The 18813-nt window shown below is 39.3% G+C and overlaps 1 protein-coding gene and 1 pseudogene across 1 annotated transcript in view; both read left to right on the top strand.

The window, feature by feature from the left end:
• LOC102819753 (transmembrane gamma-carboxyglutamic acid protein 1-like) overlaps nucleotides 1-18813 on the top strand; it is a 42542-nt gene that overhangs the window by 17472 nt on the left and 6257 nt on the right. The window lies entirely within an intron of this gene.
• LOC102819382 lies at nucleotides 12553-13119 on the top strand (annotated as a pseudogene).

Consider the following 18813-nt stretch of genomic DNA (forward strand, 5'->3'; position numbering starts at 1 on the left):
TGGGAATGATCCTTGCTGTAAAGATTTGTTCCCTCTTTTGAGCTACTGCATCCATAGGTGTAGGTCAAGTTAATCAAATTGTATCAGATTACGCTTTTTTCCCTCTTCTTTCTTCTTCTGGTTGAGCTCTGATCATCTAGTCATTGAAGCCAGGTCAAGTGGATATTATCTGCAACTGTGGGTGTTCTTGTGCAGATTCCCTCTCTTCTTATCTGCTGGACGTTAATGCGAAATTCTTGAAAACTTCAGTCTTTTCTCCATTTATTGTGCTGTTGCTTATTGGTCCAATAATGAGGATTTTTGTTTTCTTTATGTTAGATATAATCCATACTGAAAGCTGTAGTCTTTGGCCTTCATCAGTAAATGCTGTTGCTGTTGTTCAGTCAGTTCTGAATCATAGTGATCCTGTACAGGGTTTCCAAGGAGCTGCAGGTGGGTTTGAACCATCCATTTTCTGTTTTTGTTTATTTTGCTCTCCCTTCAGGACTTTTAGCTCTATCTCAGAAGCATTTCTTGGTTTTTGTTTTTTTTATAGTTATGGGGCTAACATCTTATGTGTTGGCACCTAATAGAGACTAAATGAATAATTGATGTGTGAATGAAAGAATGAACAAATGGATTGACACACTATGAAGTACATTTATTGTGTATGAGTAATTTAAAATTTGTTCACAAGTTGGCTGATAGATCTGAATGTTAAAATGCTTTTTTGATACATTGGTTCTGTGTCTGTTCCTTTCTTTATAATTTAAAGTCTGTCATATTAGTTAGCTTATGTCATTAAAAACATACCTTTTACAATAAAGTTTGCCCAAGGGCTTTGGCTTTAGTAAGTAAAATAAAAATTATGTTCTCGTCCTTGACCTCTGATTTCAAAATAATGTATTTTACATGGTAAAAAGGATCTAGCACTACACAACCCTTTCATCATTGAGGTAACTAATCATTTTAATCTGGGCAGTAAAGAGAATGATTGGCTTTTAGATGTGCTTTCTAAACTCTTAGGCTACTGATTAGCTATCTTTGTGTTTACTAAACTTTATCACTCAGTGCAGGTATATTCATACACATTTCTCGTCGTCCCCAAACTTGGGACTATGTGAATTTAAAAGTCTTCTTGCAGTGGAGTACTTTTGTGATTCTTTACCAAACTTGCGATACAAGTTTAATTATAACATACAACTGGAGAAAATGTATTGTATGTACTTCGTATATAACCTGCACTTTCACCAGGTTGTAATATGGCTATATTAACTCTGAGTGCCTACTATGAACAGACACGTTGCTGTTGTTATTAAGTGCTGTTGAGTAGGTTCTGACTCATAGAACAAAACACTGCCTGGTCATGTACCATCCTGGCAGTTGCTATGCTTGAGCTTATTGCTGCTGCCACTGTGCCATTTGAATCTCATTGGGGGTCTTCCTTATTTACACTGATCCTCCACTTTATGAAATATGATGTCCTGTTCCAGGGACTGGTCCCTCCTGATAACATGTCTGAAGTTTGAGAGACAAAGTGTCACCATCCTGGCTTCTGAGGACAGACGTTGTTGTGTGCTGTTGAGTCGGTTCCGACCCATAACAACCCTATATAGAGTTTCCGAGGAGCGGCTGATGAGCTTAAACTGCCAACCTTGCAGTTTAAGCCGACTTTCCAGTCTAGCGCATTAACCCACAGCACCACACCAGGACTCCAAGGACAGACATAAGACATACAAAATGATCAGCAGTCTTTCCCTCATGGCCTTTGAGATCTGGTAGTGACAGCAGACATATGTACACCGGAATGCTCTCATAAGCACCATCAGAATGCCTAGGCAAAATCCTCTGGATGGGCAGTCAGATGGATCTGATTTTGTGCCTCAGATCTGCCACCTACTGACTATTAGTTTTAAAAAATATTTGAACTTGTAAGGCCTCCATTTCTGTATCTTTTAAATAGCGGAAATTATCTCTACTGCATTAGACTTGGTGACGTGCACTTAGCATACTGCCTGGCACAGAAAAAGCCTTTGATAAGTATATCTTTAACTACTGAATTATTCCCACTTTATTTAGGAGTTATTATTTGATCTATACTATTTTATCACTCATCTCTTTTCTGTGAGCACACTTTGGAGATTTCAAAGAAAATAGTAATAATTCTTTAAAACTATTTCAAAATTTTTATGAAATTTTCTGGCTTATTTGTATTTGACTTTCCAAAATGCTTTGCCTCAAATTTTATAGCATGCTGAAGAATTCACCTGAGTGATCATTAAAAATACATATCTTGGTTCTAATGTTTGTCTACTGTAAAAGATATCAGCACTCTGGAGAAATGGCTGATTGTAGGACTGGATTAGAGAGAATACAAGATGCGCTGGAATACATTGTAGTACCAGAAAGAAATGGAGTGATCAATAAAACAAAGGATGTCAAAGCAACACAGAAGCCAATCTGAAGGAGCTCTCGATGGCCAAACTTGGAACAATTTGAGCAACAAAATCAATGTATTTCTGTTAGCATTCGATTATAGTAGCTCTGGTAGTGTAGTGGATTAGGAGCTGGGCTGCTAACCACAGGGTCAGCAGTTTGCATCAACCAGTTGCTCCGTGGGAGATAGAGGAAGCTTTCTGCTCCTGTTAAGATTTACAGCCTCGGAAACACTATCTTGTTGTTATGAATCAGAACAAACGCCGTGCCATACAACCACCACCAACCACTAGATTATAACCCAATGTATAAAATAAATCTACACGAATCCATAATAACATAGATAAATGATTAAATAAATGGATGAGAAGTGATAAATTTCAGATTTTGAAGAATTTCAGATTTTGTGTGTAACATTTCATTTCACCATTAAAAACCCATTGCCATTGAGTTACTTCTGAAGCATACAGATCCTATATAGAAAAAGGGCAAAAATAACTTTGCATTGGGTGAACCTGGTAAGTACTATCTTGGACAAATGATCAAGATTAGCATCATCAGTGATAAATCATGTGCATGACACGATGAGAATGGCAATTCACCTTTGTGGTATTAGAAAACAAACAAAAACATAACCCCAGGTAAATCATGAAAAATAATAATAATAATCAGGAAAATCCAAATTGGGAGAAAAAAATACCTGACCACTACTCCTTAAAAATACTACTCATCATAAAAAAGGGAGAAAAGACTGAGACACTTTCACAGACCAGAGGAGACTGAAAATATAGGATGATTAAATGCAATGTGGATTGGATTTTGAAACTAAAGGACTTTGGTAAGAAAACTAGTGAAATCCAAATAAATTCTGATGTTTACTTAATAGTGTTGTTGTTGTTAAGTGCCTTTGAGTCTATTTCAACTCATAGCACCCCTGTCCTGGGTTTCTTAAAAGCAGCTGGTGGGTTTGAACTGCCTACCTTGTAGTTTGCAGTACAGTGCTTATCCTACAGCACCAAACCAATACTGGTTCATTAATTGTAATTGTTTAAGTAGAGGAAACTGAGTGAGATATACAGGAGAACATCATGTACCATTTCTGCAAATTTTCTTTATGTCTAATATTATTTAAAAATTTTTTTTTAATGAATTCATGGTCTAAGCACAGTTCTCCGTGAAGTCAGGGAAACTGATTTCATGAACAATTCACATGGTTTTTATTTAAGTGATATCCAGATAACACTTTGTTGTCACTTAGAGACTCATCTCTTGAATCCTGGATTTAATATGACTGTATACCATAGACAGCAGTATCTAGCGTAGTGGTTACGAATCGGGCTGCGAACCTTAAGGTCAGCAGTTCGAAACTACCAGCCGCTCCGCGGGAGAAAGATGAGGCTTTCTACTCCCGTAAAGATTTACACCCTCGGAAACCCTGTACAGGGTCGCTATGGGTCGGACCCGACTCGATGGCACTTAACAACAACAACAACAGTTTAACTTTAAAATGAGCTCCTGTGTACAATGATTAAACTGAAGTTACATAGGAGGATAATATTTCAGAATTCACTAGTTCTCCTCTTTGGAATTCATTTGTCAGAAGTTCTTCTAGTCGCTCTGGTTGAAACCCAAGAATTTCATGGCCAGATTGTTCCTTGGACTGGAGTTTTAGGTTACATAATTAATGAGTCAGATGTCTGAAAAGACCTTGCCTTATGTTGCCACTTTGTTTTGATGGACTAAATGCTGTTGCTTAAAAACAGGCTGATCTCATGCTTTCCTTGGTACTCTTAGACATAAAAACTATCTGCTCTTTTCCATTTACAGTGTAAGTATTGTATCCACATTATCCTCACCTGTTCCTCCTCCACTCCTCCAGCACCTGCTAGACCTTAACCTTAAGCACATGGAGTGGGTAGAAGTTGTTTAGCCTGCTCTTTAGCTCTTCTGCACTCCTGCTTCTTTCTCTACTGTTATTTTGAGGACGGCAAGAAAGGAAGGAGGAAGGGGTCATATATCTCTAACTTAACAAGTATTGCTGTAGCCCCTTCATGTCTAACTCTTTGGTAAGCTTAACTGCAAGTCAGGTTAAGGGGATGTGCACAATGTTCTTTAAGAGGTCCTGGAACAAGTTTCCCCTCAACACAGTTTCCAGGAATGGGAGTTAGGCTCTGCGTTGGCCTTTTTTGATCCCTTCCCCAACTAACTCCTACTCTAGCCTTATACACCCCACCTCCTTTTGGGTGGAGTCTCTTTGCTTGGCAAGCTGCCCTCTGGCTCAAGCTTTCCACAATATCTACCTAACCTAATGGTAAAATCCTACCCCCTTGTTTTAACCAGGAGTCAGGGTCTGCTCCATGTCTGACTCTGTTCTCTGTCCTACTTTTTCTTCATCCCCACCATTCCCTACTCATGGTCATGTGGGTAGGGATGTCCTGAGCAGATGCCCAACTAGGTAATGAAATGTCAATGTTTACTTCTTGTAAATACCCTGAATCTGACTTTGTTAGAGTTCTCTCAGCAATCCAAAGTCCAGATATTACCTTTGAATCTATGGAATTGTGGCAAGCTAACCTATATAGAAGCTGCAGTAGTAATCCTGTGGCCCTGCCAGCCACGTTGCTGCAGTGTGAGCTGTAGAACTCTAGGGCAGCAACTTTGCTTGGTAAATGTTCAGAGCATCTTCTATTCCATCTAAAAGATGGGAGGAAGGTTAGGTACGAATGTAGAGAATACGGAGTTACCTGTAATACAAGTAGTAAAACTCCTTAACCTAATACATGAAATCACCTTCTAATGGTGGTAGCTGTGTGCTATGGAGTCAGTTCCAACTCATAGCGACCCTGAATAGGGTTTCTAAGGCTGTAAATCTTTACAGGAGCAGAAATCCTCATCTTTCTTCCTCAGAATGGCTGGTAGTTTCAAACTGATGACACTGAGGTTAGCAGCCTGACTTATGACCACTACATTTCCAGAGAGGAAGAGAAAGAAGAAATAGGAAAAAAACTATAATTCTAGGATGAGGTTGAAATGTTATAAAGTGACATAATTTCCAACAGAAAATGCCATTTAAAAAAATCTTGCTTAATGTTTTCTGTCTTTGTACAAATAATAGATTATTAGTTTGGGCCACAGATAAATTACCAAAAAGTGTAAATAGTTATGAATAGCAAAACTAAACACACACAAAAAAGTATTTACTTTGATACCTGTATTCTGGCAAGTGAGTGACAAAACTCAGTAAATCTTACTGTATTTCATCAATTCTCTGATTATTTATTCACACTTGAACTTTCTGAATTTGAAATACAGTTTATGATCAGTGATATTTCATGAATTAATTGAAAGAGGTTTGTGTGTGTGTGTATGTTAAAGTCTAAAAATTGGTGTACTTTCCAATTCATGGTATGCTGTATTTGATAAAACAGAGCGCCAACTCTGCCCACTACTCAGAGACTCTGATCCTCTAGAGTGGGGTGAGGGGGCAGTGCTGATAATCAATTTCTGTTACAGTAGGTGGCTGCTGATTCCTTTAATATTGGAGTTATCACTGTTTGGCTATAAAATTAAGAGGAAATCCTGGTGGTGCAGTGATTAAGCACTCAGCTATTAACCAAAGGATTGGCAGTCAATCTGTGGGAGAAAAATATGGCAGGCAGCTTCCTTAACGATTTCAGCTTTGGAAACTCTATGGGAGAGTTCTGCTCTGTCCTATAGGATCACTATGAGTCAGCATGGGTTTGGTTGGGTTGATTTAAGATTAAGTTTAGTCATTTCCAAGGTACAATAAAAACAGTGGCAAAGGAGACTGGAACTTCGCTATAGCTCTACTTGCATACTGTTAGTACCTTGGGTCTTGGAACAAGGAATCTACTCCTGTGCTACACATATATTGTTGTTGTTAAGTGCTGCTGAGTCGGTTCAGACTCATAACCACCCTGTATAGGGTTTCCAAGGAGCAGTTCATGAGTTTGAACTGCTGCCTTGTGGTTCAAAATGACCTCGAGGTTCAGGGCTTATCCTATGGCACCACACCAGGATGAGGAGGCCTCAAACAGTTGGTGGAAAAATTAAATGGGAAGATTATACAATTTTTACATGAACTTTTTAAAGCTCAATCCAAAGAGGGCTGAACCATTTCCAGAACTGTATGCTGTAGAGGGTCACACTAATACCATAATTTAAAATGGTATTATTACTTGAATGTTAACAAAAAATGTCTCAATTCCCACAATTAATATTTGATAGCAGTCATTGCTTATCATGAATCAACTGAAGGCTGTTTTTTTTTTTTTTTTCAATTACATTTCATTGTTGAAGAAAAACATGTCGAATGAATGCCAGTCATCTTTACAACTGATAGGATCCATGAAACCCAAATAGGTCATTCCACCTCTCACTTCACAAATGAAGAAATATAACCCCAGAGAAGTTGTTAATGTGCTCACAGTCATATTCCCATCACATGATATTGATCATGCCCAGAATAGGACTCAGGTCTCTGAATACAGTGTCTTTTCCCCTCCTTTGAACACAATGCCTTCCTAATTGATGATAATTGGGACAATTACCCTCAGTCTTCTTTATTAGGAAAAGCACATCAACATAATACCTATTCAGGAAATGATAGAGAAGCTGAAATTGGTACCTAGTCTTAGCTATATTATTAAAAAGGCTGCTTTCAGATTTGCAAAATGTTTTAGAATACATCCATTGGGACAGTCAAATCAGGTGATACGCAGTCCATTTGAGGATGATTATTATGAGTGCCAAAAAGACCAGTGATACTCCCAAGTTCTGACTGGAACTGCAACTTGTAGCTTTTAATTCTTAATCCAGCGTACATCCACATGGTATTTTGTAGCTGGCACATGTGGAATACAAGACAGACTGTCTTGAAGAGAATGAAATCTAATAGAATTTACAATATAATTGAACCAATTTGGAAGGAATGTAAAGATAAGTTTAGATTTTCTGTCATTTTCTTAGCAGTAGCAACCTGAACTCTTAAATAATTTTGAATTTGTTTTGGTTTATGGTGAGATTATTTTCAAGGGTGCTATCTTTTAAATAAGTAAACTGACGAGACGAGACTTCATTGTGAATTTAGAATACTATCAGTTAAGGAAAAGGACATGAAAAAAGAGGGGATTCTGTGTAAAGTTAATGAAACTTTTCAATTTCATGGGTTTAAAAAAATGTACTTTGAAGGACAGATTGTATCATAAAGATGTAGTTGTATACTAATAAGTAAAATAGGTTCAACTAATAAAAATCATCAATGTTTATGCGTTCCATTTGATTTTTTACAACTTCCAATTTTCCTAGATTCTCCTAGATTCATACTTCATACATTCCATGTTTCGATTTTCAATGGATGTTTACAGCTTTTTCTCTACATTTTGAGTTGTGCCCCATCAGCAAATGAAGGTCCCATGGGTTTTTCTCCCATGGGCTTTACTCCATTCGCGTCATCACAGCCAACTCTTTGAGAGGCAGCTCTTTAGTGAGCTGAAATGGACTGGTATTAGCCATTATGAATCTGATGACCACGTGGTTTACCTGAGATCGAATGCTGTATTGCATTAGGCAAATCTGCTGCACAAGACCTTTTTAAAGCGTTGAAGAGCAAAGATGTCAGCTTGAGGACTAGGGTGCGCCTGACCCAAGCCGTGGTATTTTCAATAACCTCATATGCAGGCGAAAGCATCAAAAGAAGGTGGACGGAATACACAGAGTCACTGTACCAAAAAGAAATGGTCAAACTTCTGCCATTTCAAGAGGCAGCATATGATCAAAAGCCAATGATCCCGAAGGAAGAAGTCCAAGGTGCATTAAGTCATTGTCAAAGAACAAGGCAGTCTGAATAGCTGGAATACAAATTGAAATCTTTCAACAAAGTGATGTGGCATTGGAGGCACTCACTCATTTATCCCAAACAGTTTGGAAGACAACTATCTGACCAACTGACTGGAAGAGATCTAGATTTGTGCCCATTCCAAAGAGAGGTAACCCAACAGAATGCGAAAATCATAGATATGTCAGGCAAGTAAAGTTTTACAAAAGGTAACAGAAAAACAGCTGCAACCATACATTGACAGAGAACTTCAGAGGTTCAAGCACATTTCAGAAGAGGACTTGGAATGAAGGATATCACTGCTGACATCAGATGGATCTTGGCTAAAAGCAGAGAATACCTGTGCTTTATTGACTATACAAAGGCTTTTGGTGTGTAGATCATGACAAGGTATGGACAACATTGCAAAGTATGAATATTCTGGAACAATTAATTGTGCTCATGAGGAACCTGTACATAGACCAAGAGACAGTAAGTCAAACAGAACAAGGGAACAACACCCAAATGGTTTAAAATTATGGAATGTATGCACCAGTGTTGTAGTCCTTCACCATACTTATTCAATCTGTATACTGAACCAATAATCCGAGAAGATGGATTATATGAAGAAAAATTGGCATGAGGATTGGAGGAAGACTAATTAACTACCTACCATATGATACAACCTTGCTTGCTGGAAGCGAAGAGAACTTAAAATATTTATTGATGAAGGTCAAGGACTACAGCGTTTGGTTTGGGTTCCATCTCAATATAAAGAAAACAAAAGTCCTCACCACTGGACCAATAAACAACATCCATATAAGTGGAGAAAAGATTGAAGTTGTCAAAGATTTCATTTTAATTGGATCAACCATCAGCACTCATCGAAGCAACAGTCAAGAAATCAGATGACGTATTGCATTAGGCAAATCTGCTGCAGAAGACCTCTTTAAAGTGTTGAAGAGCAAAGATGTCAGTTGAGGACTAAGATGTACCTGATCCAAGACATAGTATTTTCAATAAGCTTACATGCATGTGAAAGCTGGACAGTGAATAAGGAAGACCTTAGAAGAATTGATGTATTTGACATATGGTGTTGGAAAAGATTACTGAAAGTGCCATGGACTGCCAAAAGAACAAACAATCTGTGTTGGAAGACATACAATTAAAGTACTCCTTGGAATCCAGGTTAGCTAGACTTTGTCTCTCATACTTCAGACATATTATCAAGGAGAACCAGTCCCTGGAGAAGGATATCATGTTTAGTAAAGTGGAGAGTTGGAGAGGAAGAGGAAGACACCCAATGAGACAGATTGGCACAGTTGCAGCAGCAATGTGCTCAAGTGTAGCAACAATTGTGAGGTTGGCCTAGGACCAGGCAGTGTTTGGTTCTGTTTTGCATAGAGCCACTATGGGTTGGCACCAACTCGATGGTACCTAACAGCAACAACAACATATAAATGGAGAAAAGATTGAAGTTGTCAAAGACTTCATTTTGCTTGGATAGTCTACGAACCCTCATGGAAACAGCAGTCAAGAAATCAAATAGCATATTGCATTAGGCCAATCTTCTGCACAAGACTTCTTTAAAGTATTTAAGAGCAAAGATGTCACTTTGCGGACTAAGATGTGCCTAACCCTGACCATAGTGTTTTCAATAGCTTTTTATGTATGTGAAACTTAGACAATGAGTAAGGAAGACAGCAGAAGCATTGATGTATTTGAGTTATGGTGCTGGATAAGTATATTAAAAGTATCATGGACTGCTAGAAGAACTAACAAATAAATCTATATTAGTAGAACTGCAGCCAGAATGCTACTTAGAAGGCAGGATGGCATGACTTCATCTCTCATATATATATAAGATTTTTATTGTGGATTGAATGAAAGTTTACAGCGCAGATCATCAGTTTTACAGTCAACAAATCATACATCTTGTTTCATTACAAGGATTATAATCTCCTCCATGTACCATCAGTTAACAGTATTTCTCTCTATTCACTTTAGCTCTTAAAAAACAACAACAACAACAACTCAGGCATATATAATAATTTACACCACCAAAAGGCACATTCTGAAAGTCTGCCTCCTGGCTGCCATCTCTCAGTCCCTCTCTTTCCATGAACCTAGAGTCCTCAGTTGCTCCCTCTCTTCATGTCCCCATCCCTGCCTCCATCTCTGGTGTTGCTGCTTCTCTGGATGTCTCGAATTCCGCTTGTGGTCTTCTCCCTTGATGGTCCTAGGGTCCTTTGTTTCTGGACTGTAAGAAGAACTACAAAGACGGAGGAGTAGTTCATCTTACCTTTATAATTGTGACAGTTGCAATTAGTCATGATAACAATTGCTCTCACCAAGAAGGAAAAGTCAGGAGCTGAGTATGTTCTTGGAACTAGTTTCAAGCAGAAGATTGATGCCAAGACACATGGAAATATCCCAAGGATACCAAGTACACAGATATTGAAGTGAGACATGAACCAACAGAGATATAGCCTTCCCTTAGAACTGACACCTTGAATATGGATGTCTAGTCTCCTAAACTGTGAGAAAATAAATTTCTGTTTGTTAAATCCGCCCACTTAGGGTACTTCTGTTGTAGAAGTACTAGGCAACTAATACAAGTAATATCCCATAGGTGGTCTGCAAACAGAACTGTGTGGTTTTTGAACTATGTAAATATATTGTTGTTGTTGTTAAGTGCCATCAAGTTAGTTCCGACTCATAGCCACCCTGTATAAGGTTTCTGAGGAGCCGGGTTGGTGAGCTTGATCCGTGCATCTTACAGTTCGAACCGACATTGCAGTCAAGTGCATTAACCTGCGGCACCACACCAGGACTCCATGTGAATATATTACATATTCAGAAAACAAACACTTGCATTTTAGAAGTACAAAAAATGTTATTGAATCTTGGTGGACTAAACAAAAAATTAGACATATATATACACACACTCAAGAAAAGGTATATTAATAGCAGACAGGAAATTATGAATAATTCTTTGAAAATATCAAAAGCAGATGCTATCATGTTGGTAAATTCAGAATATGTGAAACCTGCAATAGAAAACTAAGCCCATTTCTAGAAAATTCAAAAACAGTCAACTAAATCAAAGCACTGAAGTCAACTGTGACATGAAAGAGCTGCCTGCTCTTTGGAAAGTAGATCAGTTTGTCCTTGTTTGCCTATGACACTTCCCCTGCTTACATTGGGCAACAATATCAGTGTCTGTTCTTGTTGTTAAGTGCCATGAAGTCGATTCTGATTCATAGAGATCCTGTAGAGGGTTTCTGAGGAATGACTAGTGGGTTTGAATGGCTGACCTTTTGGGTAGCAATCCAGTCCTTATCCTACAGTGCCACATTCAGTTTCTATGATACTTTCTTAATCACCAATTGTGTTGTTATGTGCCATTAAGTAGGTTCCGTTTCAGCCACTTCTGATAGCGGCTGGTGGAATTGAACTGCTGACTGTGCAGTGACCAGTCTAATACTTACACTACAGCACCATACCAGGACTCCACGAGTAACTATGCTGTTGTTAAGTGCCATCGAGTCCGTTCTGACTGAAAGCGACCCTCCATAAGGTTTCCAAAGGAGCTATGGTGGTGTAGTGGGATACAAGTGGGGCTGCTAACGGCGGGATCAGCAGTTCCAATTTACCAGCTGTTGTGCGGGAGAACGATGACACTTTCTGCTTATATAAAGTTTTAAGGTGTAGGAAACACTATTCGGAGTCGGAATAGATTCCATGGTAAATAGCTACCACCGTGGCACTGTGGGTTAATGCGCTGGACTACAAGGTCCGTTCAAATCACAAAGTCAGCGGTTCAAGTTTACCAGCTGCTCCTCAGTAACCCTGTAAAAGGTCGCTGTGAGTCGGAACTGAATCGACGGGCATTTTTAATAGCACCATAAGGTTTCTAAATAGCAGCTGGTGGGTTTGAACCACAAGACTTGCGGTTCATAGTTCAGTGTTTATCCTACAGCATCACACCAGGTTAACACAGTGCGTATCCTACAGCGTCACATCAGGGCTCAAAGAGTAACTATAGCAACAGTTTCAAATTCAGCCAGTAACATACACCCCCTTTAGGGTTACAACCTCACCATCCCAACCTGAGTCCTACCATCCGGGTCCCAATCCTGGCCCCCCTTCCCTCATACTTGCCCAGCTGCCTGCTGGGTTGAGCACCCAGAGACTCACTCGAACCTCACCTACGCCACAGGGTCTCCACCTCGTGTACCGCCCACTGCCTTCCGAGCTCCACCTGTGCGGGTACAGCTTCCAGACCTGTGCTCCCCACCATGGCGACCGTACCATCCTTTCCTGTGCGCCAGAACTACCGCCAGATGTGCGAGGCCACTATCAACTGGCAGATAAACGTGGAATTCTACGCTTCCTACACCTACCTGTCCATGGCCTACTACTTCGACCGCGACGACGTGGCCCTGAAGAACTTCTCCGCCTACTTTCTGAAGCGGTCCCGCCAGGTGCGCCAACAGGCAGAGACACTACTGAGGCTTCAGAACCGGCGCGGGGGCCGCATCCTGCTCTGTGACATCAGGAGACCCGACTTGGACAACTGGGGCAGCGGGCTTCATGCTATGAAGCGCACCTTCCATCTGGAACAGACCATCAACCAGGGCTTCCTGGACCTGCATCGACTGGCCACTGAGAACGAGGACCCACAGCTGTATGACTACTTGGAGACCCACTTTATGCGCAAGCAATTGAAAACCATCAAGGAACTGAAAGAGTATGTGATCACGTTGCGCAAGTTGGAGGCCCAGAATGCCTGCCTGGCTGACTACCTCTTCGACAAGTTCAACCTGGACAACAGCAACAAGGAGAACTGCCCCAGACCCACCTAGTAACTTCAAGCATACTGCAGTTACAACACATTTATTGCTCTAATCTTTCTCTTTCAGGTCTACCGTTTCTTGCAATAAAGTGATTTGGTTCAAGAGTTAAATAATTGTCTCCTGGTCATTCTTGTGCACGCAATACTCCCAGTTTTGAAGAACAGGGCAAATCCCCATGCAAGTATCCAGGAGTCTCAAGACCTACTTGGTCCACAACCAAATGCAGCTGGAGAACTCGATGGGTATTTCAGATGAGCCTGAAAATCCTGAAATGAATCATCCCCTTATCAGGATGGGAGGAGTACTGCTTAAGTGTCACACTGCTTAAGTGCTCAGCTGAAATTTGGAGGTTGAAAGCCGTCAGCCTCTCAGAGGGAGAAAGAGGCAGAGGTTGGCCACTTGAAATTTACAGCCTTGGAAACCCTGTGAGGCAGTTCTGCTCTGTCCTATAGGGTCACTGTGAGTTGAAATGGACTCATTCCTCAGTGGGTTTGGTGATACCTGGATGACCTTGCATGATGACCTAGAGTTCATCAGAGTTTTTGGGGAGGGGGGACAAGAGGTGAAGGGAATGGAATTGGACAGAGATTAAAATAAAGGGTCTTTAATTTAGTCTAAAATATATATAAAATATGCAAATATTATTAGCATTTGCTGATTCTGGGTAATAAGCTGGGATACCAGAAGAAGGCATGGCACGATACCTTTGATGAACTTCCCACAGACTTAGGTGGGCTTCCCCATTATCACAAGGTGACTTCTGGTACCAGGCAAGCATGCTGCAGTTACAACATGGCCAGTTCACTTTTCTTTTCCAAGTCTACTGTTTATTCCAATGAAGTGAGTTGGTACCTGAGTTAAATAAATAAAGGTTTCTCAGTCATGTCTGTGGGTGCAACACTCCCAATTTTTAAGAACAGGGCAAAGTTACTTACAAGTTTCAACTGGACCTATTGTGAAAACCATGCCTCGAAATCGACAAGGATGTTGCTCTTATAAGTGGCCAGCCCCACCGGGGTAGGAAAAGCATGAACTTTTTGAAGCACAATTGTGTCTCTTTGCTGCTTCTAGTAAGATAAGCATCTACTTAATAGCTTATTGAAACAAACTTGATTTATTTGTTTTAATGACTATTTCTATATTATTTTTTATTTCAAGTAAATTTTTCAACTGATCTGTGAATCTGAGGGGGAGAATTAAGTCTATCTAACAAATTGACTATTATGAAATTAATTGAAAATATTTAACATGTAAAGAGAGAGCGCTTGCTTTTGACTGCAGATTAAGAACGATTGAATCTTGTAAAAAAATGGGCAAATGAGTGCAAAATAATCATAGACATATATATCAAAACACATTGCTTTGTGGCTTGCTCTGATACCATGCCTCTTGAGGTCAAAGCCAAGCTCCATCATTTGCATATGAAATTACCATGGGTTTATTATTATTTAACCACTCTGGGCTTCATTTCCTCTTTTGGGAAGTAGGTATGATAATAGTTCCTACATTATTGGATGTGGTGAGGATGAACTGAGTTACTATGGGTAAAGTTAAATTTGGTTTTGTAAACCATTTGCATAAGTTTTGTTTTTAATCTTTCAAAATGAAAGTTTGATTTACTAAGGGGAAAAAAAGAATATTAATCACCAGAATTTTATTTTCCAGCATGTCGAGGAAACCTGATAAATTGGTTTATACAAGCCTAGCATGGAGAAATAATCATTTGTATGCACATTATTGGTTTGAAGTACTGGTGTGGTGCTATAGGATAAGTACTAGACTGCTAACCTCAAGGTCAGTAGTTCAAACCCACCATCCACTCCTCTGAAACCCTATACAGGGTTACTATGAGTTAGAATCCACTCGATGGCACTTAAGAGCAACAACATGGATATTTGGAATCCCAAAATAATAAGGATAATACATATTTTTATTGATTTTATTTGTCTGTCGTTGTTGCTGTTAAGTGCCATCAATTGAATTCTGACTCATAGAGACCCTGTATAGTGTTTCTGAGGTTGTAAATCTTTGTGGGAGTAGAAAGCCTCATCTTTCTCCCGTATCTATGGTTAGCATTTTATAATTACTTGAAAATCACTTCTTTGTATTGGCATTCTTGGATAAGCTAAAGAAAATGGTGATGTGGGAGAGCAGGAAGAGAAAAGGAGAAATGTTTTGTGAAGATAAAATAATTTTCTATTGATCAGACATTGTGTAGGTCACTTATAAGTATATGATTAAGAATTTGATTACAACTTTCCAATTCATTCTGTTTATAAATTTATAAAGAATGTGGTTTTATTTAGGTGTGAGACTGTGAAGCGTTATAAGCATGGAAGAAAGTTGTTCTTAAGTGCCATCAAGTCAGTTCCGACTTATAAGCGACCCTGTATAGTGTTTCTGAGGAGTAGCTGGTGGGTTTGAACTGCTGACCTTGTGGTCTGCAATCCATTGCTGATCCTACAGTGCTACATACACCAGGAGTTCATAGAAGGAAGAGTAGATATATAAATATATATATATATATAAATCAAATGATGCAAACCAAAATGACTACAATGGTTATACTTTAGTTATAAGTTTTTGATAGAACTGTAACTTCCTTTACTTTTTTCTGTTTCTACATTAACAACATTTTCTTCCATCAATGTTTATTACTTTCTTATCATGGAAATGCTAGAATTGACAACACTAAAAGTGATAATTACACAAAAAAATAATAGTATGAAATTTTAGGAGCACATTTATTGTTTTCTTAAAAGCCTCATACATAAATATTTCATGCATTTTTTTCACCTGTAAGTTTTATCAACAAAGTGAAGAGACAATCTACAAAATGGGATAAACCTTTTGGAAACCTAAGAGGGCGCTTCAACAAATTTATGGAAAAGTGGGAGTAAAAAATAATGGAATTTTTCCATGAACTTTTTGAAGTCCACTCATGTCAGATAAGGGTTTAATATCCAGAATGTATAAAGAACTCCAACAATTTAACAACAAAAATTTTGAGAAACAACCCAGTCAACAACAGGCAAATGACATAATAGACAGTTCACCAAAGAGGATATGCTAATGGCCAGCAAGCCATGAAAGGTGGCTTGCTGTCATTAGACATTAGCAACAACAACAAAAACCCTTTACCATTGAGTCAATTCCAAATCAGTGGCCCTGTAAGACCAAAATCACAACCAGATAACACATCATTCCCACTAGGATGACTAAGATTTAAAAAATGGAAAATAACAAATGTTGGTGAGGATGTCAAGAAATTGGAACCCTCCTTCATTGCTGGTGGGAATGTAAAATGATAAAACTACTTTGGAAGACAAGATGACTTTCCTCAAAAATGCTATCATATGACTCAGCAATTCTAACTAAGAGACTTGAAAGCAGCCATGAGAACAGACATATGTACACCAGCATTCACTGTAATACTATTCACAATAGCCAAAGGTGGAAACAACCCAAATGCCCATTGACAGACAGATGAATGGATAAATAAAATGTGGGATATACATATAATGGACTCCTAGTGTGGCACTGTAGGATCAGCACTGGACTGTGAACTACAAGGTCAGCAGTTCAAACCCACCAGAGCTGATCCTCAGAAACTTTATACAGGGTCACCATGACTCAGAACAGACTCAACAGCACTTAAGAACAACATATACATAAAATGGAATGTTACTCAGCCATAAACCCTGTTAAATGCCACAACATGAATGAGCCTTGAAAACATTATGCTGAGTAAAACTAGTCAGAAAAAAAAAAAAAAAAAAAGATATTATATGATTTTGTTAATATGAAATACCTTGGATAGGCAAGGAGACCTGGTGTGGCACTGTAGGTTAAGCACTGGACTGCAAACTGTAGGTTCAGTGGTTCAAACCCACCAGCCACTCCTTAAAAACCCTGTACAGGGTTTCTATGAGTTGGAACCGACTGCACAACACTTAACAACAGCAACAGGATAGGCACAGCTATAGAGATTAGAGTTTAACAGTGGTTTTCAATGGTGGGAGGGACAGGGAAAGTGGGGTTCATTGTTTACATAGCATTGAGCTTTTGTTTATGGGAATGGAAAATTGGGCAATGGGTATTGGTTATGGTAGCACAACATGATTGATCTAATCGGTTTTACCAAATTGTACATGTAAAGATGTTGAATTGGCAAGTGTATTCTCTATGTTTTTGCAACAGTAAAAAACAATTTTTAAAAATAGCACTTGAGGCATAGTCTGAAGAGGGGTAATAATACTAAGATGTTAACTGTCTTATGAATATTGGTTTCCCTTGCCTACTATTGTAAAACAGATACTTGAGTGGGATAGAAAGGAATGTCAGGAAACATTATTACAGATAGTTTGTAAACCTGTCTTCAGCCTATAACTGATTGGAATACCTAAAGGGGGTTCTAGAGTGACAGAAGATACATCTTCAAAGAAATATCAGCAGGAAAAATCCAAAACAAAAATGATAGTATGATTGGCTACTACAATAATAAACAAGTTATTCGCTAGGAAGCCATCATGTCCTTTCAGGACAAATCCCCCTCCCCATGACTGAAAAACTCAAAGGGAACACATGAGAAGGCATGTAAGTTTGGTGGAGACCACATTGGTCTGCTGGTGAATGGAAGAGGGGGAAAGACAGCAATGAAGAAATGGGCTGAGTTTAACCATGTTCCATAGACTCCTGTTGACCTGGAGATGAGAGAGAGAAGAGGAAGGGTTGGTTGGTCCAAAGTGTGGTGAGACCTGGGGACTTCTGAGCCCATGGACAAGGACACAGCCATGGAGGGCTAGAGCTGAGAATGGGCATCCAGCTGATAAGAAGTGAGGGGAGACGTACGAGAACCCCCATACTTGCAGATAGTGCCCATTGATCTAGCCTTGATGGCTTAATAATCAGAACTCGACTAGAGGAAGACAAAATAATAATAATAATGATAATTTTTGACAAAGGAAATGAGGGTAAATTGCTACAATTTTATGAACTTGACCTATACTCATGGATATAGTAGCTCAGAATACCAACAGAAAGGAAAGGAGTCATCGCATCCATTATCAATGCTATCTTCTCTGTATACAGGGTAGGTAGGGAAGGGCAACTTAGACATTGACTACCTAAAATGAGGGGGTGATAAAGGCATGAAGTGATTGGCTTACAAGTTTTGAAGAAAGAGTATAGTTTAAAAGTGTGCAGGGAAAGATAAAGTCCCCACTGAATAGTTTTCATCTTGTCTAGATGGGTCTGGTGAAAAGATATGGAGATAAGATTCTTATGATTCAATAGTGAGTGATTGTTATCATGACTAATTGCAACTGTCACAATTGTAAAGGTAGAAGTTTTGTAATAAAAACGAGGGAGTAGGGAACAAACAAGATGACAGATCGGGTGGCCGTATAGCAGAGAGCTCTGCCAACAACAACACAGAATACCTGAACAAGCAGGCTCAGGAGATGGTCCCAGAACTCTGAACCACAAATAAAGGAATACTTAAAAGGTTGGAAGGCTTACAGCTGGGGGAATTTGTGGCAGAAGCAAGAAATCTATTGCTTTCTAGTCCAGGATGCTCGGCTGCTCTAGGAGCTGCCATCTTGGGTGAGGCCACGTGGGGAGATAGGAGCGGCCACAGACGCCTGGCAGAACCGCTAAGATAAAGGTGTGGACATTCTTCTCTTTTGGTAGCTGTTCATTGGT

This window comes from Chrysochloris asiatica, unplaced genomic scaffold (genome assembly GCF_000296735.1).
Source record: "Chrysochloris asiatica unplaced genomic scaffold, ChrAsi1.0 scaffold00595, whole genome shotgun sequence".
Taxonomy (NCBI): Eukaryota; Metazoa; Chordata; class Mammalia; order Afrosoricida; family Chrysochloridae; genus Chrysochloris; species Chrysochloris asiatica.